This window comes from Schistocerca piceifrons, chromosome 9, assembly GCF_021461385.2.
Source record: "Schistocerca piceifrons isolate TAMUIC-IGC-003096 chromosome 9, iqSchPice1.1, whole genome shotgun sequence".
Classification (NCBI taxonomy): domain Eukaryota; kingdom Metazoa; phylum Arthropoda; class Insecta; order Orthoptera; family Acrididae; genus Schistocerca; species Schistocerca piceifrons.
In genome coordinates, this window is record NC_060146.1 from 162583387 (window position 1) to 162610377 (window position 26991).

General features: G+C 44.6%; 1 protein-coding gene across 1 annotated transcript in view; it reads left to right on the forward strand.

Annotated features, from left to right (window-relative positions):
• Positions 1–2260: 2260 nt before the first annotated feature.
• Positions 2261–26991, forward strand: part of LOC124716957 (1-phosphatidylinositol 4,5-bisphosphate phosphodiesterase) — a 425614-nt gene continuing 400883 nt past the window's right edge. Inside the window, exon 1 of the mRNA XM_047243553.1 lies at positions 2261–2388. The gene's annotated coding sequence lies outside the window, so the exon portion shown is untranslated. The remainder of the gene's footprint in view (positions 2389–26991) is intronic.

The window sequence follows — 26991 nt, forward strand, 5'->3', positions numbered from 1 at the left end:
CAGTTTTAATCTACAGGTCATAACCAATAGATTGTGGTCAGATCCACATCTGCCCCTGGAAATGTCTTACAGTTTAAAACCTGGTTCCTAAATCTCTGTCTTACCATTATATAATCTATCTGATACCTATTAGTATCTCCAGGGTTCTTCCATGTGTACAACCTTCTATCATGATTCTTAAACCAAGTGTTAGCTTTGATTAAGTTGTGCTCTGTGCAAAATTCTACCAGACGGCTTTCTCTTTCATTTCTTAGCCCCAATCCATATTCACCTACTACGTTTCCTTCTCTCCCTTTTCCTACACTCGAATTCCAGTCACCCATGACTATTAAATTTTCGCCTCCCTTCACTATCTGAATAATTTCTTTTATTTCATCATACATTTCTTCAATTTCTTCGTCATCTGCGGAGCTAGTTGGCATATAAACTTGTACTACTGTAGTAGGTGTGGACTTCGTATCTATCTTGGCCACAATAATGCATTCACTATGCTGTTTGAAGTAGCTTAACCGCGTTCCTATTTTCCTATTCATTATTAAACCTACTCCTGCATTACCCCTATTTGATTTTGTATTTATAACCCTGTATTCGCCTGACCAGAAGTCTTGTTCCTCCTGCCACCGTACTTCACTAATTCCCACAATATCTAACTTTAACCTATCCATTTCCCTTTTTAAATTTTCTAACCTACCTGCCCGATTAAGGGATCTGACATTCCACGCTCCGATCCGTAGAACGCCAGTTTTCTTTTTCCTGATAACGACATCCTCTTGAGTAGTCACCGCCCGGAGATCCGAATGGGGGACTATTTTACCTCCAGAATATTTTACCCAAGAGGACGCCATTATCATTTAATCGTACAGTAAAGCTGCATGCCCTCGGGAAAAATTACGGCCGTAGTTTCCCTTGCTTTCAGCCGTTCGCAGTACGAGCACAGCAAGGCCATTTTAGTTATTGTTACAAGGCCAGATCAGTCAATCATCCAGACTGTTGCCCTTGCAACTACTGAAAAGGCTGATGCCCCTCTTCAGGAACCACACGTTTGTCTGGCCTCTCAACAGATACCCCTCCGTTGTGGTTGTACCTACGGTACGGCTATCTGTATTGCTGAGGCACGCAAGCCTCCCCACCAACTGCAAGGTCCATGGTTCATGGGGGGGGGGGGCAGTGTATATAGGAAACTTGTAACCAGTAATTTATTACAACTTAGTATGACAGTAGTCAGAACGTCATGTCACTTAAATCTGATTCCTAATACGATTTTATGGAGAAGTCTGCTTCCTTTTTAAACCATTCTGTTAGGATATTCTTAAATGTATTATAGGGAACATAATGGGAAGCTTTTGGGAATCTATTGAAAAAATATGGGGTCTAGATATTTGTGGCTATGGTGGACCTCAGCTAGCCCACTGCAGGGTATATCAATTGATTGTCCAGTTGTTGTGTTGTGATCATGTACAGATATCTTAAGGTTAAAATTCTTTAAAGTCTCTTTAACACTGAGACGGCAACCATACATATAGGGGCTTGGGACTATTTTAATATTGAGATCTTTGAAGTGATACTTACAGGATAGTTTTGGGAGTGTTTTCTGCTATACATCTGATACAGTTTTTGAGCTGCTGCAATTTCCCCATAGAAGAGCTCCATTGGTTATAAGGACCAAAATAAAAACATCGTTATTAATTTAATTTTCAAGATACAGGCAACCAGTTTCAATTTCTGCTGCAATGCCTGAACGTTGATCAATTACAAGAAAAAATTCAGGTATGCTTTTCATTGACATGGTATATGTAGCCCATTTCTCATAACATTGTCTTCACACTACGGTTTCTTTATAATTATTTTGGACCAGTCTCAAAAAATTCCTTAACACTGTGGATACATGCTGTTTTGAAGAACTATGTTTTGAAGGTTGGTAGTGCTTTTATATTTTTTGAAAGTGCCTGCGTCACAATAATTTATACTGGAGGTCAAAAATCTGTATTTTCTAACGTACTGGCAAACAATAAATTGTTACTTTCTATATGAGAGAAAAATTTAACCGTTACTTCCAAATTATTCGATAGTAATAGTTTCAACCTTACTTTCCACACCTAATGCGCTAAACGTATAGTTGAAACTTTGAATTTGCCGCCTCGGATCCTCCTTCCCTTAAGTTACGTAACATAATTACACGCTCCTTCGTTACATCTCTCTGCTACTCTTTGCTCAACGAGCTGGCGCAGGCGCAGAAGCAGTTGTCATTAAGCAGTGGCAAGAGATGGTTATACTGGATGAATATGTGTTGTGATTGGAGTGTTAGTGTGTCCTAGAATGTAAGTGTTCAGTGAGACGCCGCGTTTAATGTTTTTTCATGTAACTCTTCATATCAACCGACGCGCGAAGGTAAGTGCTAAGTAAAAGTAATTGCTTTTTGAAAGACTATGACTGCTCAGCTGTAATGGTGCGTTGTACAGTAGAACATTTTAGGCTTTTTACTTTGCAGAAAGTGACGACTGTAACGTAAATGTCGAAATCTTCTACTGTGACATCATATGTGTGGCACATCATGAAATAATAACTATGGTTGAATGTCGGGTATGAAATCAACTAGAAGGCAACCTTACAGTAAACAAACTATGAGAACATCTGCTTTTCCTACCTGATGTAAAAACATGCGACGGTTTTGATTAACCATAGATCGTGTAACTGATGCAGTGTGTTAAAAATGTTGTTATATATAATATTTTTTAGTGTCGATTGAGTAGTAACAGTTTCCTGAATCACCAACGGAACCCACAAATTGTTAGTGAAGTGAAGTGCAAAATCTGGTAGGCATAGTTCCTGTAAAATAATAGTGTAGCTGAGGTCGTAGCAAGTGTAAAGGGAATCATATATCACGCTAATCACCCTTTTTTACCGCTATCGAAAGTGCCTCAAGAGCGAAGAACAACGTAGAATGCTAAGAAAAGTTGTCTAATGTTCGTGGGATCATACGTGAATTTCTAATGCCTTCATGCAAAATGTTCATTACAGACCAAAAACGTGGAATTTTAAGACCAAGCACAACTGTTAAGTTCCTGGTACATTGTCAAAATCTTCCAACGTGTTTGAAACATTTTGTAGCACACATTAAGGTGCAGCATGAAAAGTTTTGAAGCAAATTTATAATAGTACTGTATGATAGTTGCAAACGCTTGGCGGAAAAGAATTCGTTAAGATTATGCGTTTCCGGAACGGGCATGTGATAACAGTTGTGAACGTAAACTGCCAGTACGTTTTGAGACAGGCTATCTCCTCATATGTCAGTCGCAAGCGGAATCCGGTTTGAGCTTTTTTTTTCTCTCCCACAGCTATGATTACTGCACATGTTCAAATTGAACTGTAGTGCGCTTGAAACAGCTTGGGATCTCTCTTCCTGTACCTATAGTCATATATTTCTACGAATTTCTTCAGGAAATGCAAACTATTTGCATGGTAGTTATGGATGATTCGTTGCCTATATGCCGTCGTGTACCTTTCGGTTGCAGCATTGCAGTTACTTACACTATTTGCCTGAGATTGTGTTAATCGGCTGTACATAGCGTTTCCGTAGTCTTACACGACTTTTTTTCATAATTCAAGATAAGTGCCTCTCTCACTGGATTGTGCAGTAGAATACACATCACTAAGGCAAAAAATTGAGTTAAGATAAATGTGAAAGTGTATGAATGGTTAACGTGCTGCCACCTTTTCTTACTGGGACAATGTATCGTTATTGAATCACTGCGTGGATAACGGAATACCGTCCAAAAACCTTATTTTTCTGGAGACAGTAAAAATTATTTTGTCCCAATTGTGCGCCTGATCGAAAAACTAACAATTAGACATTTGTAAAACTAGCCCTCATACATTCCCTTCGAAAGTTAGAGAAATTGGGTGGCATTAAGTTTCCAGTCAATCACCTGGAATATGTGGCTTTTGCTGCCTAATATGTGGAGAAAATGACTTGGACACAGAATATAAAAACACCGTGTACTCGTTTTCATTATAGGCGTTTGTACACATCCCTATACATGTTATAAGGTAGACCAGGATAATCATAAATATTTTCTACTTATCTTGGATATATTTCTCTCTACACAGCCTGTAGTAGCAGTTATCACAAATGTGAAAATTGGTCTGATTATTACATCTTTCTTTCATCTAAATGTGGGGTTTAGGGTACACATTTTAACTTACTTCATCCTTTACTTGGTTATTTACATTTACCCCACTGAGAGGGGTAATTGTGAATACCAAAATTATTGGTTTGGTATACCTGTAGGAATGAAAACTAAAATTACTAAACAATATGAGCCCAGAGTTGCTTAAATTGTTCTTTTTCCACATTAATTTATATACGTGTTTACAATTACCATAATGTTCACTTTGTATTGGATCAGAATCAAAAGAAAAATTAAGAATAATTAAGCGCATTTGAAAAGTTATGACGGTTTGAAGAAATACAGATATATCAAAAACTCGTGGTGTCTTATTCACATGTGAAAATTAGCAGTATCAGGACACATTCTCATTAAAAACTCACAAATTTTCAGTTGTTCAAGGAAATATAAACTCTCGTGATCCTATCAGAAAGATTATTTGATGAGGCAGGCCTATTTGGAACTGGTGACAAGGAGGAGTATTTCCATTCTGCCCAGTGGCCTTCAGTTTTGTTGGAGCTCTTCAGAAAGCGGCTTCATTAGCATTAAATACAAATGCAGCCTTGCTGATACCTCCTTTTCCATTTATAAATTTGTACAGAAAATATAAATTTTTGTAAAAAACTGTGTAAAACATCAAGGTCGCTTGCAACTATTCAGACCTTCTGAAGTAGTTCAGGCATTTTTAAAGAAGACTGCGGATTCCGAATCATGAAACGATAGTATCAGTAATCGCCTGGTATACCATTTTTAAACAGTTAACAGTAATGTCAAATTTAATGTAGTCTGCAGTTAAGCTTTTCCCTTTTTATTTATGCCATGGATAACGCAGTTTTGCACGAGCAATCACTCAGCAGCATTTTCGTCTGTGTCAAGAGAAAGAACTATGCTTCATCCAGCTCCAATTATTTTATTTGTTGGTACTTTCCTGCCTTTAATCCTGTGAAATATGACAGACCTCGGAACTGCACACCTTTTGTCAGGTTCACGATAAATCAGGTTAAAATTTCCAACATTCTTGGTAGCATTTTGCAAATCCTCCACAGTGTAACTGGGTGGAGATCGCTTCCTAACGTAGTTTCTAGGCATCTCGACCACTGTATTGGAGTCACCCTGATTTCATGTTTACCCCCATCAACCAAAAATATGTAATAGATGTGGACAAACCACAAGATATGGAGCGAGTTTAAGACAAACCTCGAAAACTTAGGAACATACGAAAACTGCTGTATATGGCATATAGAAACTGAATTCCCAGAAAGATTATAATACGTGTTCATGTCCTGAGACAAAAGGAGACATGAGAAATCGGTTTCTCAATCTTTTTCGTACACCTTAAAAACTATCTGTTTCTAACTAACAGTTGCTTATATTTGGCGCCAAAACCCTTTGACATGTTAGTCAATGTACACACACTAAGTTTCCCACAGACCAAGTATTTCTACCGGCAGTATTAAATTTATCAGTTCCTGTGTTTTCATTTACCACCTGTTACAAATAATCCTGATCTACCTTAATCAGTCAGTTCTCACATGGTCTTGACAGTACTTAGCAATGTCCGTAGTTCCTCGTATAAATTCCTGGAAATTACGGAGTACTCTTTTCTTCTGAGAGCTTAATGGAAACTTCTCCAATGGAAGGAGCTTTGCATCAGATGATGTTTTCAGCTCGAATGTAAACACATCTAGGCTGTCAGTAAACCCAGATCTCAACTGACAGGTGTTCAACCGTGTGCCTTTCTTTACTTGTAGCAAATTACAGTCTTTTACATTTTTTTCCTTCTAGGGTTTTTGGTGAAAACCTCAGTCCACGTGTAAGTCCTCCAGTCATACTGAATCGTCGGCACGGAACACCACTCATGATGGAAATATACTGGGTCTAATGGCAACAAATAGACCTGACCTCTTTGAGGATATCCACATCCCAACTAGCTAGTATCAGTGACCGCGACGCGGTTGTGACACCAATTATTACCAGAGTACCAAAGACAATTAAAACGAAGTTGGTTTTTTTTTTGTCTGCTGACTGGTTTGATGCGGCCCGCCACGAATTCCTTTCCTGTGCTAACCTCTTCATCTCAGAGTAGCACTTGCAATCTACGTCCTCAATTATTTGCTTGACGTATTCCAATCTCTGTCTTCCTCTACAGTTTTTGCCCTCTAAAGCTCCCTCTAGTACCATGGAAGTCATTCCCTCATGTCTTAGCAGATGTCCTATCATCCTGTCCCTTCTCCTTATCAGTGTTTTCCACATATTCCTTTCCTCTCCGATTCTGCGTAGAACCTCCTCATTCCTTACCTTATCAGTTCACCTAATTTTCAACATTCGTCTATAGCACCACATCTCAAATGCTTCGATTCTCTTCTGTTCCGGTTTTCCCACAGTCCATGTTTCACTACCATACAATGCTGTACTCCAGACGTACATCCTCAGAAATTTCTTCCTCAAATTAAGGCCGGTATTTGATATTAGTAGACTTCTCTTGGCCAGAAATACCTTTTTTGCCATAGCGAGTCTGCTTTTGATGTCCTCCTTGCTCCGTCCGTCATTGGTTATTTTACTGCCTATGTAGCAGAATTCATTAACTTCATTGACTCCGTGACCATCAATCCTGATGTTAAGTTTCTCGCTGTTCTCATTTCTACTACTTCTCATTACCTTCGTCTTTCTCCGATTTACTCTCAAACCATACTGTGTACGCATTAGACTGTTCATTCCGTTCAGCAGATCATTTAATTCTTCTTCACTTTCACTCAGGATAGCAATGTCATCAGCGAATCGTATCATTGATATCCTTTCACCTTGTATTTTAATTCCACTCCTGAAACTTTCTTTTATTTCCATCATTGCTTCCTTGATGTACAGATTGAAGAGTAGGGGCGAAAGGCTACAGCCTTGTCTTACACCCTTCTTAATACGAGCACTTCGTTCTTAATCGTCCACTCTTATTATTCCCTCTTGGTTGTTGTACATATTGTATATGACCCGTCTCTCCGTATAGCTTACCCCTACTTTTTTCAGAATCTCGAACAGCTTGCACCATTTTATATTGTCGAACGCTTTTTCCAGGTCGACAAATCCTATGAAAGTGTCTTGATTTTTCTTTAGCCTTGCTTCCATTATTAGCCGTAACGTCAGAATTCCCTCTCTCGTCCCTTTAATTTTCCTAAAGCCAAACTGATCGTCACCTAGCGCATTCTCAATTTTCTTTTCCATTCTTCTGTATATTATTCTTGTAAGCAGCTTCGATGCATGAGCTGTTAAGCTGATTGTGTGATAATTCTCGCACTTGTCAGCTCTTGCCGTCTTCGGAATTGTGTGGATGATGCTTTTCCGGAAGTCAGATGGTATATCGCCAGACATATATTCTACACACCAACGTGAATAGTCATTTTGTTGCCACTTCCCCCAATGATTTTAGAAATTCTGATGGAATGTTATCTATCCCTTCTGCCTTATTTGACCGTAAGTCCTCCAAAGCTCTTTTAAATTCCGCTTCTAATTCTGGATCCCCTATCTCTTCTAAATCGACTCCTTTTTCTTCTTCTATCACATCAGACAAATCTTCACCCTCATAGAGGCTTTCAATGTATTCTTTCCGCCTATCTGCTCTCTCCTCTGCATTTAACAGTGGCATTCCCGTTGCACTCTTAATGTTACCACCGTTGCTTTTGTCACCAAAGGTTGTTTTGACTTTCCTGTATGCTGAGTCTGTCCTTCCGACAATCATATCTTTTTCGATGTCTTCACATTCTTCCTTCAGCCATTTCGTCTTAGCTTCACTGCACTTCCTATTTATTTCATTCCTCAGCGACTTGTATTTCTGTATTCCTGATTTTCCCGGAACATGTTTGTACTTCCTCCTTTCATCAATCAACTGAAGTATTTCTTCTGTTAACCATGGTTTCTTCGCAGCTACCTTCTTTGTACCTATGTTTTCCTTCCCAACTTGTGTGATGGCCCTTTTTAGAGATGTCCATTCCTCTTCAACTGTACTGCCTACTGCGCTATTCCTTATTGCTGTATCTATAGCGTTAGAGAACTTCAAACGTATCTCGTCATTCCTTAGTACTTCCGTATCCCGCTTCTTTGCGTATTGATTCTTGCTGACTAATGTCTTGAACTTCAGCCTACTCTTCATCACTACTACACTCCTGGAAATTGAAATAAGAACACCGTGAATTCATTGTCCCAGGAAGGGGAAACTTTATTGACACATTCCTGGGGTCAGATACATCACATGATCACACTGACAGAACCACAGGCACATAGACACAGGGAACAGAGCATGCACAATGTCGGCACTAGTACAGTGTATATCCACCTTTCGCAGCAATGCAGGCTGCTATTCTCCCATGGAGACGATCGTAGAGATGCTGGATGTAGTCCTGTGGAACGGCTTGCCATGCCATTTCCACCTGGCGCCTCAGTTGGACCAGCGTTCGTGCTGGACGTGCAGACCGCGTGAGACGACGCTTCCTCCAGTCTCAAACATGCTCAATGGGAGACAGATCCGGAGATCTTGCTGGCCAGGGTAGTTGACTTACACCTTCTAGAGCACGTTGGGTGGCACGGGATACATGCGGACGTGCATTGTCCTGTTGGAACAGCAAGTTCCCTTGCCGGTCTAGAAATGGTAGAACGATGGGTTCGATGACGGTTTGGATGTACCGTGCACTATTCAGTGTCCCCTCGACGATCACCAGTGGTGTACGGCCAGTGTAGGAGATCGCTCCCCACACCATGATGCCGGGTGTTGGCCCTGTGTGCCTCGGTCGTATGCAGTCCTGAGTATGGCGCTCACCTGCACGGCGCCAAACACGCATACGACCATCATTGGCACCAAGGCAGAGGCGACTCTCATCGCTGAAGACGACACGTCTCCATTCGTCCCTCCATTCACGCCTGTCGCGACACCACTGGAGGCGGGCTGCACGATGTTGGGGCGTGAGCGGAAGACGGCCTAACGGTGTGCGGGACCGTAGCCCAGCTTCATGGAGACGGTTGCGAATGGTCCTCGCCGATACCCCAGGAGCAACAGTGTCCCTAATTTGCTGGGAAGTGGCGGTGCGGTCCCCTACGGCACTGCATAGGATCCTACGGTCTTGGCGTGCATCCATGCGTCGCTGCGGTCCGGTCCCAGGTCGACGGGCACGTGCACCTTCCGCCGACCACTGGCGACAACATCGATGTAATGTGGAGACCTCACGCCCCACGTGTTGAGCAATTCGGCGGTACGTCCACCCGGCCTCCCGCATGCCCACTATACGCCCTCGCTCAAAGTCCGTCAACTGCACATACGGTTCACGTCCACGCTGTCGCGGCATGCTATCAGTGTTAAAGACTGCGATGGAGCTCCGTATGCCACGGCAAACTGGCTGACACTGACGGCGGCGGTGCACAAATGCTGCGCAGCTAGCGCCATTCGACGGCCAACACCGCGGTTCCTGGTGTGTCCGCTGTGCCGTGCGTGTGATCATTGCTTGTACAGCCCTCTCGCAGTGTCCGGAGCAAGTATGGTGGGTGTGACACACCGGTGTCAATGTGTTCTTTTTTCCATTTCCAGGAGTGTATATTGTGACCTGAGTCTATATCTACACCTGGGTACGCCTTACAATCCAATATCTGATTCCGGAATCTCTGTCTGACCATGATGTAATCTAATTGAAATCTTCCCGTATCTCCCGGCCTTTTCCAAGTATACCTCCTCCTCCTCTTGTGATTCTTGAACAGGGTATTCGCTATTACTAGCTGAAACTTGTTACAGAACTCAATTAGTCTTTCTCCTCTTTCATTCCTTGTCCCAAGCCCATATTCTCCTGTAACCTTTTCTTCTACTCCTTCCCCTACCACTGCATTCCAGTCGCCCATGACGATTAGATTTTCGTGCCCCTTTACATACTGCATTACCCTTTCAATATCCTCATACACTTTCTCTATCTGTTCATCTTCAGCTTGCGACGTCGGCATGTATACCTGAACTATCGTTGTCGGTGTTGGTCTGCTGTCGATTCTGATTAGAACAACCCGGTCACTGAACTGTTCACGGTAACACACCCTCTGCCCTACCTTCGTATTCATGACGAATCCTACACCTGTTATACCATTTTCTGCTGCTGTTGATATTACCCGATACTCATCTGACCAGAAATCCTTGTCTTCCTTCCACTTCACTTCACTGACCCCTACTATATCTAGATTGAGCCTTTGCATTTCCCTTTTCAGATTTGCTAGTTTCCCTACCACGTTCAAGTTTCTGACATTCCACGCTCCGACCGTAGAACGTTATCCTTTCGTAGATTATTCAATCTTTTTCTCATGGTAACCTCTCCCTTGGCAGTCCCCTCCCGGAGATCCGAATGGGGGACTATTCCGGAATCTTTAGCCAATAGAGATATCATCATGACACTTCTTCAATTACAGGCCACATGTCCTGCGGATACACGTTACGTGTCTTTAATGCAGTGGTTTCCATTGCCCTCTGCATCCTCATGTCGTTGATCATTGCTGATTGTTCCGCCTTTAGGGGCAATTTCCCACCCATAGGACAAGAGAGTGCCCTGAACCTCTATCCGCTCCTCCTCCCTCTTTGACAAGGCCGTTGGCAGAATGAGGCTGACTTCTTATGCCGGAAGTCTTCGGCCGCCAATGCTGATTATTTATCAAAATTTAGGCAGTGGCGGGGATCGAACGCGGGACCGAAGACGTTTTTGATTACGAATCAAAGACGCTACCCCCCCTTTTTTTTAATCTCATTTTGTTCGTTGAATCTGATCGGGGCGGACGTCGTAAGACATCCTTTTGAGTTCGTTGTTGATCTATTAACTCAGTTTTTTTTATTACAGATTGCAGCTAACCCTCAGACCGAACACGTTGAGCTACCGTGCCGGTGCCCTTAGACCACGGTGACCCCCCAAGCTCAGTACACCAGATAAAAAAATCGGTAGTGTCATAGCTCAATAAGGACCTTGCAACTTTCAGCAGAGGGCCGGAGCTTGTAGAGGAAAGTTTGAAAGAAAAATTGACCTTGCAGTGGATAGATATATACCCAGTAAACAGTTCATAATTGGATCCTCTATAGTATGTGGTCACTTTAAAGAATCTTCTGAAGAAACAGAGACTGGTGCATAATAAGTGTGTGAAACAAAGCATAGGGTTATCGGTAAATGCTGAATGAAGCGCGTTTGGCTGTAAAGAGAGCAATGCTTGAAGCCTTCATTGCCTACCATAACAGAATATTGTTAAATCTTCTGTCGGCAAACACAAAGAAATTTTGTCCTATGTAAAGGCCGTTAGTAACACCAGTCCCTAGCGAGATGGGAAGTGAAACTGAGGGTAGTAAAGTAAAAGCTGAAATCCTTAACTCTGTTTTGAAACGTTCCTTTACGAAGGAAAACCCAGGAGAATTGCCCCTATTTAATCACCATACCACTGAGTGTTAATGTCATTGGTGTTGAGAAACAGCTGAAATAGTTAAAATAGAACAAAGATTCTATACTGAATTTGCGGCTGAGTTAGCCTCTCTTCTATTATCTATCGTAGATCCCTCGAACAAAACACCGTGCCCAGTAGTTGGAAGACAGCACAGGTCACACCCACGTAAAAGAAGAAGAATAGAAGTGATCCACGAAACTACCGTCCAGTATCTTTGACAACAGTTTGTTGTAGAATCTTAGGACATACTCTGAGCTCAAACTTAATGAGGTATCTCGAACAGGATGACCTTCCCCATGTCAACCAGCATGGTTTCCGAAAACATCGGTCATGTGAAACCCAACTCACACTTTTCTCACGTGACATATTGAAACTTTACTTATTTATTTATTTTTCAAGGCAACCAGGTAGATGTAGTGTTTCTTGACTTCCGAAAAGCATTTGACTCAGTACCACTCCTACACTTATACTCAAAAGTTCGATAACATTGGATATTAAGTGAAATTTGTAACTGAATTGAGGATTTTTTGGTAACTAGGTCACAGTATGTTATTTTGGATAGCAAGTCATCGTCACATGCAGAAGGTGTGCACCGGAGAAGTTTGTTGGAACCCTTGCGGTTCATGTTGTGTATTCATGACCTTGCGGATAGGATTAACTGTTTGCAGATGATGCTGTTATCCGTAATGGAATACTGTCTGAAGGAAGCTGTATAAACATTCGGTCAGGTCTTGGTATGATTTCAGAGTGGTGCAGAGATTGACAACTCGCTTTAAATTTTCGGAAAGTTTCTGCACTTCACGAAGCTGAAAAACGTGATATCTTATGACTATAATATCATTGAATCACAGTTGGACTCGACCAACTCATACAAATACCTGGGTGTAAGACTTTGTAGGGATATGAAATGGAATGATCACATAGGTTCAGTTGTGGATACTGCATGTGGTTGACTTCGGTTTATTGATAGGATACTGGGGAAGTGCAATCAGTCTACAAAGGAGATTACTTACATGTCACCCGTGCGTCTACTAACAAAGTTTCGAGAACCGGCTTTAAATGATGACTCAAGGATCCAATCCTTACGTATCGCTTACGTAGGAATCGTGGGGACAAGATTAAAATAATTGCAATACGCACAGAGGCTCCCAATCATTCATTATTTCCGCACACTATAAGTGTATGGAACGGGAACAAATGGGACGCACCCTCCGCCAAGTACTTCACGGTAGTTTGCGGAGTGTGGATGTAGGGGAAGATATTTTTCGCATGTTCCCCTCCTCGCCGATGCTGCAGAGAATCTCTCATATTTTACAAACTCCGAAACAACCAGGATGCCTTATCTGGTCCATTGTTTGCCACACCCTATGGATGGAGGTCAACAGGCAGATTCCATATTTCTAGATTTCCGGAAAGCATTTGACACTTTGTCCCACTGCGTACTGTTACGATGGTAAGGTACAGAGCCCATTGTGTTGGCCGGCCGGGGTGGCCGAGCGGTTCTAGGCGCTACAGTCTGGAACCGCGAGACCGCTACGGTCGCAGGCTCGAATCCTGGCTCGGGCATGGATGTTTGTGATGTCTTTAGGTTAGTTAGGTTTAAGTAGTTCTGTTCTAGGGGACTGATGACCTCAGAAGTTAAGTCCCATAGTGCTCAGAGTCATTTGAACCATTTTTTGAACCCAGTGTGTTGTCCTCAACGACGAGTTTTCATCAGAGACAAGGGCATTGTCAGGAGTACCCCAGGAAAGTGTGATAGGACTTTTTATTTTCTGTATACATAAATGATCTGAACATATTAAAAAACAGAGGCACAAAGGGTATAAGCATGGGCCAAAGAAAGAACAAATTTGAAGTAAAATGTTTAGCCCTTGCGGATGATATGGCATTGATAACTGAAAACCGAACAGACGCAACAGTTATGCTTGATATGTTACACGAGATTGCTGAAAAGACTGGGCTAAAAATATCCGACGAAAAAACAGAGTATATAGAACACAAACATAATACAGAAAAGTTTATGAAAACAAAGTATGGAAAAATTAGGAGTTGATAGATTCAAATACCTGGAGGAGTGGATCCAAGCCAATGGACTGGATAACACAACAAATAAAGAAAGAATAAAAAAGTTGGAATTTGCATATAAATTAACACAAAACTACTACAATAAGAAATCATTATCCATACAAGCAAAGATTAAACATTATAATTCAGTTATTAGGACACAAGCAACATATGGATCAGAGTGCCTAACATTGAATAAGAAAGGCGAATTAAGAGACCTAGAAAAAAGAGAGAGAAAAATATTAAGAAAAATTCTAGGTCCTGAGAAAAACCAGGAAAATAGGTGGATTAAAAGGAGAAATGAAGACCTATACAAAAATACAGAAAAGATCACAGATACAATGAGGAAGAGACGGCTAAAATTTTATGGACATTTAAAAAGAATGGAAGAAACACGGATTACAAAGAAAATTTTTAATTACGTTAGTAAGCTGAAAAAACACTGTAGGATGGATAGAAGCAGTAAAGAAAGACGCCAACAAAATAGGTGTTACAGAAGAAATAATACGTGACAGGAATAACTTTAGGCTACTTATAGAAAACGCAAACTATGAAGAAGATGCGCCAAAACCTCGACCCAAGAGAGTGTGGACTGATGAGCAGAGACGAGCAGTTGGCGAGAAAATAAAGTAGTACTGGGAAGAACGGAAGAAAAAGAAACACCGTAAGTCTTAAGTTGTATGCGGTCCATAGCTGGCCAAATTCATAATAAAAAAAAATGATCTTGCGGACAGGGTGGGCACAATCTGCGGTTGTTTGCTGATGACGCTGTAACGTTCGGGAAGGTGTAGAAATTGAGTGACTGTAGGAGAGTAAAAGACGACGTAGACAAAATTTGTGGTTGGTGTAATAAATGGCAGTTAGCTTTAAATGTGGATATATTTAAGTGAATGCGGATGAGTAGGATACAGCATTTGTAGTGCCCAGCTTCACACAGGCCCGTCGCTTAAATATCTGGGAGTAACGTTGCAAAGCGATATGAAATATAACGAGCGTGTGATGACTGTGGTAGGGAAGTTCCAGTTCGGTGTATCGGGAGAATTTTGCGAAGTGTGGTTCATTTGTATAAGAGCACGCATAGAGGACGCTAGTGCGACCTCTTCTTGGGTACTGCTTGTGTGTTTGGGGTCTGTACAATGTTATATTAAAGGAAGCCATCGAAGCAATTCAGAGGCAGGCTCCTAGATTTGTTACGAGTAGGTTCGATCAACACGCAAGTATTACGGAGATGTTTCGGGAACTCAAATGGGAATCCGTGGAGGGAATGCATCGTTGTTTTTTCCCAAGGAACTCTATTGAGAAACCTTTGAGAACCTTCATTTGAAGCTGACTGCAGAACGAGTCTTCTGCCGCTAACATACATTTCTCTGAAGGACCACGAAGATGAGACACGAGAAATAAGGCTTCATACGGAGGCTTTTTCCCTCGCTCTATTTGCGAGGGGATCAGGAAAGGAAATGGCTAGTAGTGGTACAGGGTGCTCTGCACAGCGTACAATGGCTTGCGGAGTGTGTATGCAGACGTAAGTATAAAATATGTCCTAACATTTTTCAAATCATAAACATTTAAACTGAAATGCCACAGCTTTCTAAGGTAATACGAGGGTAATCCCAAAAGTAAGGTCTCCTATTTTTTTATAAGTACATAGACTGTTTATTTCTACAATGGTTTACACCAGTTTACAGCTTGAACATTTAGCTATTTATTCGACATAATCACCATTTCTGTCGATGCATATTTGTAGACGCTGTGGTAGTTTTTGTATGCTCATGTCATACCAGCTCACCGCCATGCTGTTCAGGAAGTTATGAACCTCTTCTTTCACCTCGTCGTCGGAGCCGAATCGCTTTCCGGCGAAATGTTCTTTTAAGCTAGGGAACAGGTGATAGTCAAGTCAGGACTATAGTGTGGGTGGGTGATTGTGTTCCACTGAAACTGTTGCAGGAGAGCAACGGTTTGCCGAAAGATGTGTGGGCGAGCGTTGTCATGGAGAATGTGTACGCCCTTGCTCAACATTCCTCTTCATTCTGAATTGCCCGTTTGAGTTGTACAGAGTCTCACAGTACCTGTCAGCGTTAATTGTGGTCCCAGTGGGCATAAAGTCGACCAACAATACCCCTTTCCAATCCCAAAAAACGGTTGTCATGACTTTACCGGCAGACTGTGTTTGTTTGAATTTCCGCGGCTTTGGCGAAGAAGGATGCCGCCACTGGCGTGGTTGTTGCTTGGTCTCAGGTGTAAAGTGGTATGCCCGTGACAATTGAGCCCAGAAAGTTGTCCTGTTCGGCTGCAAGGCGGTGAAGAAATGCGTGGGAAGCATCAACTCGTTGCCGCATGTGGTCCTCAGTCACCATGCGTGGCACCCATCTTGCGCACGCCTTCCGGTAGTTCATGGTTTCCGTTAAAATTCTGTGTGCGGTGCTTCGGGAAACCTCAGGAAGAATTTCGGTCCGACCAGCTGCAAACTCTCTACAACACTTACGAACATTTTTGACATCCATGCACGACTCACCACACACTTCCGTCAATTGGCGATGGGTTTCAATCGGCGCAGTGCCCTTTGCGTTCAAAGACCAAATAACTACGCGCAATTCGCACTTGGCGGTAAAATCCAACGGGAGCTCCATTCTCAACGTCTCCCAAGCCAAGATGGAGCGCCTCAGCGTGGCGTGCGCATGTTTACACACAACGCTTGAAGCTCTCTTCGTAACAGTGTGACCAAATGCCACACAGAGCTCTGTACTTTGGGATTACCCTCGTACATTTAATGAGCGGGTAAATGCGGCTGTGGTAGATTCGTAGAAATTTTTATAAAAACAATTAAAGAAATCCATTGTCTAGATACAAATTGTTTTATTGTTTCTCAGAATATTCGCCTCTTAAATTTTATACGCAATTACGTGTGTTCGGGCCATGTCTGGAGCGGAAACACATTTTTGAAGTGACTCAAAATTGTGTGATGAAAATCGGTATCAGCGCATTTTTTGTGTGACATGAGCAAAAGTAAACTGGCGGGCGATAGGTCAGCTGAATACGGGCAATGAGACTAATTCGATGTTTTCGCCAAATTCATAAGGTGTTTGCCTTTACCTGGCAGCTGATGAAGAAAGATGAGACGTCTTCGGTCGGTTTTCCCGACTTCATCTTGACAGATTGTTGTGTGTATACTGTTCGGATTTAACTGTTCTCCGTCCTCCAAAGCTGTAAGTCCCGTGTATCCACGAGCGCAAACGAGCGATCATTTGCTTGGGAGTGCTCCACGACAGAACTAAACTGTTGGGATCGGCTCATCTTTGGTTGATTGCTGTTTAGTTTCCGGCACGCACGAATAACCGGATTTCATCTCATTTCAGTTTGATGTCTTTACGTTGGTTTAATTTCCGTACTCCAACTGACAAGAGCCCGTTTTTTGAGTTTGCTTGTACCGTGTGGAATCTATGGGGAACAGGTATTTTCCATAGCCAAATGGTGATGTAAAATCGAATGCACTGCAGTCTTCCATGTGCCTGTGTCTCACAAACGCGCCTTCTTCTGATATGTTGCGCACGTCATAGATGCATTATTATTATTACTGTCTATACAACCAGATAAAAAAATCATCGCGTGGCTGACGGAAGCATGCCCACGGCAAAATTTTGCAAACCATCGTTTCTGAGGGAGGTTGATTACCTAAAGTTGAGAGAAGCTATTCGAAGCATTGTTGTCGTACAAAATCTTTGAAAATGACGAATCCAAAACCTTCAGGTGAAAATTTCATGTATTTACCTTCCTTTAAACACTCACTGCAAGCAAACTACTCTGCCAGTTTCGAAAATGTCATTGATCTAACGACGACAATTGAAAAATTTTGAAACAGTTGCAATGTCATGTTACGAAGACACCGTTAAAAGATGAGCCTCGTAATCAGACATTAAGCATTGCTAACTTTCTAACTCATGGCAGATAATGTTTTTTACCTGCTTTGTCATTAATTGTGTCAGATTTGAGTTTTGTCTGCAAGCCTTCGGAGGTCGAACGAACGTCTGTCTGCGGTCTCTCTGTCCTCTAGTTAATGTTATATTGTTCCGGTACTATTCGTCCTTCACGAATGTCTATGGGCCTCGATGCTTCTGAATAAAAGTGTCAAATACATCTTTACTTTGAACTCTGCGTCAAACGTAAGTTAAGTGTAGTGTTGGGAAATGAGGCATTATGATGTTTAATCTTAATGGCGACAGATTTTGGTGTTTTGCTCCCACTTCATTAGGGGATTTGCCCTTAACTGCTTTGTTTCAAAGCTAATGACTACCTTGTATACAACTACACGAAGCCTAAGGTTGGCTCTCTAGCAGACTTCGTTTTCTTGTACGGTTCCTGGAGACAAAGTCTTAAATTCAGGTGTATTTTGTTTTCGAACTACAAATTACGGTCGACTTCAAGCAACATGTAACAGTTTAATCGATCCAGTGAAAGACTTATCTTCCTGGTCGTTAGATTTCGTAACATATAGCTTTCTTATAGTACAAAGCTTGTGTGCTTGTGAAAACACTTCAAAAATTTTTCTTACCTTTAAAGCCTGGGCCCTGTAGTGGCCGCGCTAGCAAATTCATCGCCTCTGCATATTGCGTTTTTAAAACATTCTTTTAATGGTTACAATTGTTAACTTCAGCATTTTTATGACTCGTACTGTCTGAGACTGACGTGCAATCATGCAAATATTTAAAACACAACCACCAGCTAATTATGTTGCAGAGCACAACTACAGAACACAACTGTTGGCCTACCATACATGGAGACCTCTGCCTTGTGTGTAAAAATATACGATTTTTGAAATATATCCCTTCTTCCGCTTAGCTTTTCAACTTACCCCCCCCCCCTCCCCCTTCCCCGTGTACAAAACCACTTTGATACACCTCTCCCCGTTAGTCTGTCCGGTGCAAGCCTCTTCATTTCTCTGTAACTACTGTAATCTACAGCTACTCCAAAAAGTATTCGTCCCAAGCAGTCATATAAATGTAGCTAAGAAATGAGCAATAACTAGTTCCTTACATTACCTACACTTACAAATGAAACGCTATTTGGGTTAATATGATGCGTAATTTGTGAACAAATACACGTTGTTTAAAGTGATGCCCCAGTTGATGTCAAACAATTATTCGTCTAGTAAACACGCACAGACGCACACCCCTCTCCGTTTCCCCATGCAGTTGTGCTTCATCAATTGTAATGGATGGTTCCTTCTGTGTTTTCAAAGCCGTTATGTCATATTTAAGCAATCGAAAACGTCGCGAAACAGCAAAAGAAGAGAGGGAAATCTTCATGAGATTGTTTCCAAAACTAAAATCATTTCAAGAAATCGGAGAAACCGTGTCGCTCCAAACCCTGCTACTGCAGTTCAGCTGCACACAGCAAAGTCTGTTTTAATACTCTTTGTAAGGAACGTGCTTTATGAAGATAGTTATGGAGACTGAACAGCACGTAGAAAACCTTACATCAGGTAAAGCCAATAGAAGGAAGCGAGCTACATATGCAAGAAAACATAAATGCAATGTGTTTGAGTTGTGGAAGAAGGTAGTACTTACTGACGGGAGTCTATATGAGCCGTTTAAGTCAGATGGACGAATAACATTGTGGAGAAGAAAGAATTATGAACTTGAAGAGAGAAGTACAACAATTTCAATTAAAAATGGAGGTTCCGTAATTGTTTGTGGCAGGATGGGTGCAAAAGGTGTGTTCTGCTGATGCAGTTGTGGAGCATAAGGTTTACATAAACATCTTAAAAACGCAAAAGTGTGAATAATAAGGGATTATATTTTCAAAGAAGGTAATGATTCAAAACATAGAGCTCTAGATGCAAGGCTGTGGCTGTTGTATAACAGTCTCTGCTGGATGCCATCGTAATCCCCAGGCATTAATGTGGAATGTAATCGACAAAAATATGAAGAATCGTCAAACATTCAACAGAAATGATCTACGGAACACTCTACTAGAGGAATGACGTGAAGTTACAGTGCAATCAACAGAATCTCTGGTGAAATCCATGCCAAGGAGAATGCAAGAGATTATGAAGATGAAAGGAGGACCTACTAAGTACTAACCCACACTGTTGTATACGTTTTCGATGCTATTGGAACTGAAGTAGACTTTAAATTCTTTGTTGGAACAGTTATTTATGTAGTTTTCGAAGTATGAAAGTTAATTTCATAATGGCGTTCCGTGACAGCTGTGTTGGCAGTTTAGTCAACTGAGTCCTTGATGCCTCAGGATGTTTCGAATCAGTCTGTTCCTTCCTTTAGGTAAATTATACCAAAAATTTCTTTTGATCATTATTGTCACGTTACGTATTCTGTCCACCCGTCTAATCTCCAGTATGCTTCTGTAGCACCACATTTGCAAACTTTCCATCCTTTTCTTGTGTGAACTGTTGTTCTCATCGTTTCGTTCGACTTCTCTTCCGCGTCCTGTGCTGCCTCGGACAGAAACTTTTTATTTCTTGTCCCTGAACTTTAAATATCTTTCCAAATTTATCTATGCTTTCCTTTACTGCTTTCTCAATGTACAAATTGAATAATGTCTGGGGTAAGCTGCAACCCTGTTTTCACAGTCTCGACTACAGTAACTCCAATCAGGTTCCTGTGCAAGTTGTAATAGCCTTCCATTCCTTCTATTTTATTGACGCTACTTTCACTACTTCAGGTAGTGTATTCCGGTCCACTTTGTAATAAAACTAAAAACTAAACTTCTTCCGAACAGGCCATGAAGGCCCAACGGTACCGACCGGCCGCCGTGTCGTCCTCAGACCATAGGCGTCACTGGATGCGAATATGTAGGGGCATGTGGTCAGTACACCGCTCTACCGTCCGTATGTCAGTTTCCGAAACCACTTTGTAATAGGCTTTATGTAAATGTAGAAATACGTTTGCCTTTCTTCAGCCTTCAAGTTACAGGATAATTTGTGTGACATGTTCCTAGATTTCTCCGAATCCCAAAGTGATATTTCTAGTTATCGATTTTTACCAGTCTTTTCATTATCCTGTAAATAATTCGTAGCTGTATGTTGAAACCATGACTTATTAAACTGACCCTTGGGACACACTTGTGAGGACCTGCCTTTTTTGGAACTATTAGGCTCATACTGGAGTCTGAGGGTACTTCACCTGCCTCATACAGGGTGTTTCACAGTCCATGTTGCACACCTCTAGAGGTTGTAGAGCAGACTCAGTAGATAAAGTTTAACGACGCTACAGTCCGCAGCTCGTGGTCTAGCGGCTAGCGTTGATGCTTCTAGATCACGGGGTCCCGGGTTCGATTCACGGCCAGGTTGGGGGTTTCCTCTGCCTGGGGACTGGGTGTTTGTGTTGTCCTCATTATTTCATCATCATCATCATCATTGGTGAGAGTGGCTACATTGGACTGTGGGAGGAATTGGACTGTGGGAGGAATTGGACTGTGGGAGGAATTGGACTGTGGGAGGAATTGGACTGTGGGAGGGATTGGACTGTGGGAGGGATTGGACTGTGGGAGGGATTGGACTGTGGGAGGGATTGGACTGTGGGAGGGATTGGACTGTGGGAGGGATTGGACTGTGGCAGGGATTGGACTGTGGCAGGGATTGGACTGTGGCGGGGATTGGACTGTGGCGGGGATTGGACTGTGGCGGGGATTGGACTGTGGCGGGGATTGGACTGTGGCGGGGATTGGACTGTGGCGGGGATTGGACTGTGGCGGGGATTGGACTGTGGCGGGGATTGGACTGTGGCGGGGATTGGACTGTGGCGGGGATTGGACTGTGGCGGGGATTGGACTGTGGCGGGGATTGGACTGTGGCGGGGATTGGACTGTGGCGGGGATTGGACTGTGGCGGGGATTGGACTGTGGCGGGGATTGGACTGTGGCGGGGATTGGACTGTGGCGGGGATTGGGCTGTGGCGGGGATTGGGCTGTGGCGGGGATTGGGCTGTGGCGGGGATTGGGCTGTGGCGGGGATTGGGCTGTGGCGGGGATTGGGCTGTGGCGGGGATTGGGCTGTGGCGGGGATTGGGCTGTGGCGGGGATTGGGCTGTGGCGGGGATTGGGCTGTGGCGGGGATTGGGCTGTGGCGGGGATTGGGCTGTGGCGGGGATTGGGCTGTGGCGGGGATTGGGCTGTGGCGGGGATTGGGCTGTGGCGGGGATTGGGCTGTGGCGGGGATTGGGCTGTGGCGGGGATTGGGCTGTGGCGGGGATTGGGCTGTGGCGGGGATTGGGCTGTGGCGGGGATTGGGCTGTGGCGGGGATTGGGCTGTGGCGGGGATTGGGCTGTGGCGGGGATTGGGCTGTGGCGGGGATTGGGCTGTGGCGGGGATTGGGCTGTGGCGGGGATTGGGCTGTGGCGGGGATTGGGCTGTGGCGGGGATTGGGCTGTGGCGGGGATTGGGCTGTGGCGGGGATTGGGCTGTGGCGGGGATTGGGCTGTGGCGGGGATTGGGCTGTGGCGGGGATTGGGCTGTGGCGGGGATTGGGCTGTGGCGGGGATTGGGCTGTGGCGGGGATTGGGCTGTGGCGGGGATTGGGCTGTGGCGGGGATTGGGCTGTGGCGGGGATTGGACTGTGGCGGGGATTGGACTGTGGCGGGGATTGGACTGTGGCGGGGATTGGACTGTGGCGGGGATTGGACTGTGGCGGGGATTGGACTGTGGCGGGGATTGGACTGTGGCGGGGATTGGACTGTGGCGGGGATTGGACTGTGGCGGGGATTGGACTGTGGCGGGGATTGGACTGTGGCGGGGATTGGACTGTGGCGGGGATTGGACTGTGGCGGGGATTGGACTGTGGCGGGGATTGGACTGTGGCGGGGATTGGACTGTGGCGGGGATTGGACTGTGGCGGGGATTGGACTGTGGCGGGGATTGGACTGTGGCGGGGATTGGACTGTGGCGGGGATTGGACTGTGGCGGGGATTGGACTGTGGCGGGGATTGGACTGTGGCGGGGATTGGACTGTGGCGGGGATTGGACTGTGGCGGGGATTGGACTGTGGCGGGGATTGGACTGTGGCGGGGATTGGACTGTGGCGGGGATTGGACTGTGGCGGGGATTGGACTGTGGCGGGGATTGGACTGTGGCGGGGATTGGACTGTGGCGGGGATTGGACTGTGGCGGGGATTGGACTGTGGCGGGGATTGGACTGTGGCGGGGATTGGACTGTGGCGGGGATTGGACTGTGGCGGGGATTGGACTGTGGCGGGGATTGGACTGTGGCGGGGATTGGACTGTGGCGGGGATTGGACTGTGGCGGGGATTGGACTGTGGCGGGGATTGGACTGTGGCGGGGATTGGACTGTGGCGGGGATTGGACTGTGGCGGGGATTGGACTGTGGCGGGGATTGGACTGTGGCGGGGATTGGACTGTGGCGGGGATTGGACTGTGGCGGGGATTGGACTGTGGCGGGGATTGGACTGTGGCGGGGATTGGACTGTGGCGGGGATTGGACTGTGGCGGGGATTGGACTGTGGCGGGGATTGGACTGTGGCGGGGATTGGACTGTGGCGGGGATTGGACTGTGGCGGGGATTGGACTGTGGCGGGGATTGGACTGTGGCGGGGATTGGACTGTGGCGGGGATTGGACTGTGGCGGGGATTGGACTGTGGCGGGGATTGGACTGTGGCGGGGATTGGACTGTGGCGGGGATTGGACTGTGGCGGGGATTGGACTGTGGCGGGGATTGGACTGTGGCGGGGATTGGACTGTGGCGGGGATTGGACTGTGGCGGGGATTGGACTGTGGCGGGGATTGGACTGTGGCCGGGATTGGACTGTGGCCGGAATCGGGACTTTGTACAGGCGCTGATGAGCGCACAGTTAAGCTCCCCACAAACCAAACATCATCATCAATGACGCTACAGAGTGATCTGAGGTAAAGGTCCCTGTAGCGGAAACCAATGACTCGGAAAGTTATAAGCAAAAACCTTTCTGATACCTCTGACAGTGGAACACACTATCAATGGCTCTGAGCACTATGCGACTTAACTTCTGAGGTCATCAGTCCCCTAGAACTTAGAACTAATTAAACCTAACTAACGTAGGGACATCACACACATCCACGCCCGAGGCAGGATTCGAACCTGCGACCGTAGCGGTCGCTCGGTTCCAGACTGTAACGCCCAGAACCGCACGGCCACTCCGGCCGGCTGAACACCTTATCGCTACCGTTATTGCTAACATGGTAGGGTAGACCACTTTTAGAGGTGGTGGTATGCAACAAAACAAGAAAAAATATCTGATAAACGTGGGCTCTATAATGCTAAGAGCACTTGTTCAACAGTGAAGTGTTTCACACAAGCGAAGTTGAACGAACTCCCCAGTTATGCATTTTGGAGCCCTCCTTTATTGGACATTTTTTCTTTTCTTGGTCCACACCACCACGTCGGCAAGTTGCATGCCCAGCGTCCTTAGCAGCAAATGTACCGGTACATGTGTTCCACTGCCAGAGGTATCAGAATGATTTTCGCTTTCGGCTCGTTCGTTTCCGAACATCAGCCTTGAGAGTTCGTAACATCAACACGGAATCACCCTGCATATACATGCATTTACAGGCGCTAGCACATATAACTTTGACGCTGTGCAGTCGTTGGATGACGCTGTCGATCATAGGTTCGTATGTAAAACCTGATCTTCTAAGTCCCCTTTACAACATCTACAAGTGTGTAACATGAATTGCGAAACATTCTGTATATCTTGCGACGAGTGACTAAAATGGCGAAGACACAATCGCGTTCGGCTGAAATCCTAAATCTGTCACGTGATGTTCCACGTTGACCACTCTTGAGACTTAGTATTGGACTCGCCGTACTTCTTTGTTTACGTGCTGTAACTTAGATAGTATGCCAGTTGAAGGCAACGGCTCATTAAATATTTATCACAAACGCGTCACTGTAGGCACCATTTGTTACAATTAACTTGTCTTGTCATGGCCCACCGCATGAGCGTCTTGGAAAGTGGTTCCAGTGGTGGTTTCCTGTTGCCTTCCACCGATAATGATATGATAATGAGGACAACACAACCCTCAGTCCCTGAGCGAATAAAATCTCCGACCCAGCCGAGAATCGAACCCGGACTCCTGGGCGTCACAATCCGCCGCGGTGACCATTCAGTTATGGGGGAGGGTTTTGTTACAATTAAATGTCAGTTAATGACACAGCAGCTGTAAAAGTCCTAAGGAGATGCCAAGAGGACCGATAAGAATATTCGAAATTGTATGCGAACATCTTCGCGTTAGTAACGCATTGTGGAACTTCCTTATTCATGTAACAGAAATATGTTCGGCAATATTCGAATTTATTTACGTATAAAGCCGTCGGCTCGCTGACTTTGCCTTCGAACGTCAACATTGAGCGTGCGGTGTTCAACGTGCTGTTGAAAGCTCAGAAACGATGTGTTATGCGAGTGGTAACGTGTGCCTCAGCGTGTCACAGCGCGCTGCAGCGGCAGTTGTCGGCTTTATCTGCTTCGCATATCACACTATACGAAATGGACTCGCGTAAAATTCGTACATTGGGTCTATTAAGAGGCACAGTTGGCCCCTCGAATATATGCCCTAGATACCTAAACAAAGACATCAGTATCCATGAACGAGGAACTTATAAACACATCGCGGTAAGGTCTATTTTCTCAAAGTGGTTGCAGTTGAACCGTACTTCTGTGTTCCTAAACACTGCATGTATGCGGAAGCTTAATGCTCTCCGCCTCGTGGCCCACACATCTTGGGGTGCCGACCGCACCACTCTCCTCCATCTTTACCGTGGTGTGGTCTTGTCCAGACTAGAGTGTGGTAGTCAGGTTTATGGCTCAGCAGCTCCTTCCACTTTGAAACTGTTTGACCCAGTCCATCATTGTGGGGTGCGTCTGGCTATTGGTGCCTTTCGCACTAGTCCCGTTGATAGCTTTCTCAATCGTCTCCTCACAGTAGCGGGGATTCCCCCCTGTACATCTACGACGGAGCCAACTCCTAGTTTCTTACGTACGCAATCGTCATTCACCAATTCCCTAACCATCCTGCATATCCTGTGCTCTTTGCTAACGAGGGATGTCTCCCGTCCACGGGTGGGATTGGCGGTTGACGTGCGTCTCACTTGCATCTCCAGCCACTTGACTGCACCCGTGTCACACCCCCCCCCCCCCCCTTGGATGGTGCCTAGACCACGGATTACGACCTATTCCAGGATCCTAAGAACAACTCTGTCGCTCCTGTGGGTTTTTTCGGCGCCTTGTCTGTGCCATCCTTGCAGAGTTCCAGGATGCCACCATCTTTTACACTGTTGGGACTAAGACAGTCGATAAGGTGGGATACGCTTTCATATCTCCTACTGGCTTTAAACACAATTTATTGCCAGGATTATGTGGTGTGTTCACAGCAGAGCTTCTAGCCATTCACAGGGCCCTCCTTTTTGTTTCTCACGCCTTGCTCCACAGTGTTTCAATCTGTTCAGACTCAGAGAGCTCGTCGCCCTTTGGTCTCTACTATCCATGACCTACTCTCTAACCTTGAGCGTTGTCGTCTTTCTCTGGATCCCAAGTGATGTCGGCATCCCAGGGAATGAACTGGCTGTCGGTTTGGCTAGTGACGCAGATATTTACCCCCCCCCCCCATTCCGTTTGATGATTCCAGCTGCGGATATGTGGATCTCCGTCAAATGTCTCTTTCCCGAAACATGGAGCGACATCTGATACACTACTGCTCATAATAATAAACTCCGCACAATCAAGTAGTCTGCTGCAGTTTGGCGCTCTTCCTTCTGCTCCTCTCGAAAAGAGTCAACTGTTTTTTGCCTTTTACGCATTGGTCATACCCGGCTCACCCATTGTTTCCTCCTATGTAACGACCCAATCCTAATATGGTTGTGGTCAGACTGATGGTATCTAGCATATTGGTGGAATGTCCCCTTCTTTCGGCCCTTCGTATTAAGTATAGTCTTCCCGATTCCTTAAATATAATATTAGCAGACGATCCACGGATGGTTGAACTGGTCCTCGGTTTCCTCCGTGAAAGTGGTTTTTATTTCCAGATATAAGTTTCTAATTTAGTCTTGGGGCAGGGGCAGGTTGGTTGTGGTTGGGGCTTCTTTTCCAGTCTTCCCGGTCTGTGACACCATGACCGCTTCCTTTTTTCCAGTTTTTAGATTTCATCTCACCTTTTATGCCTTTAATGTGTATGTTTAAAGTTAATTATTTTATAGTTTGACTCCCCTAACTGGATCCGTCTACTTTTAGGGGACCCTCTTTCTTCTGTGACTAACTTTGGAATCGCGGGACTGATAACTTCACCGTTTCGTCCCATAACCCCTCTGAATTATAAATTACTTCTGTGTTAT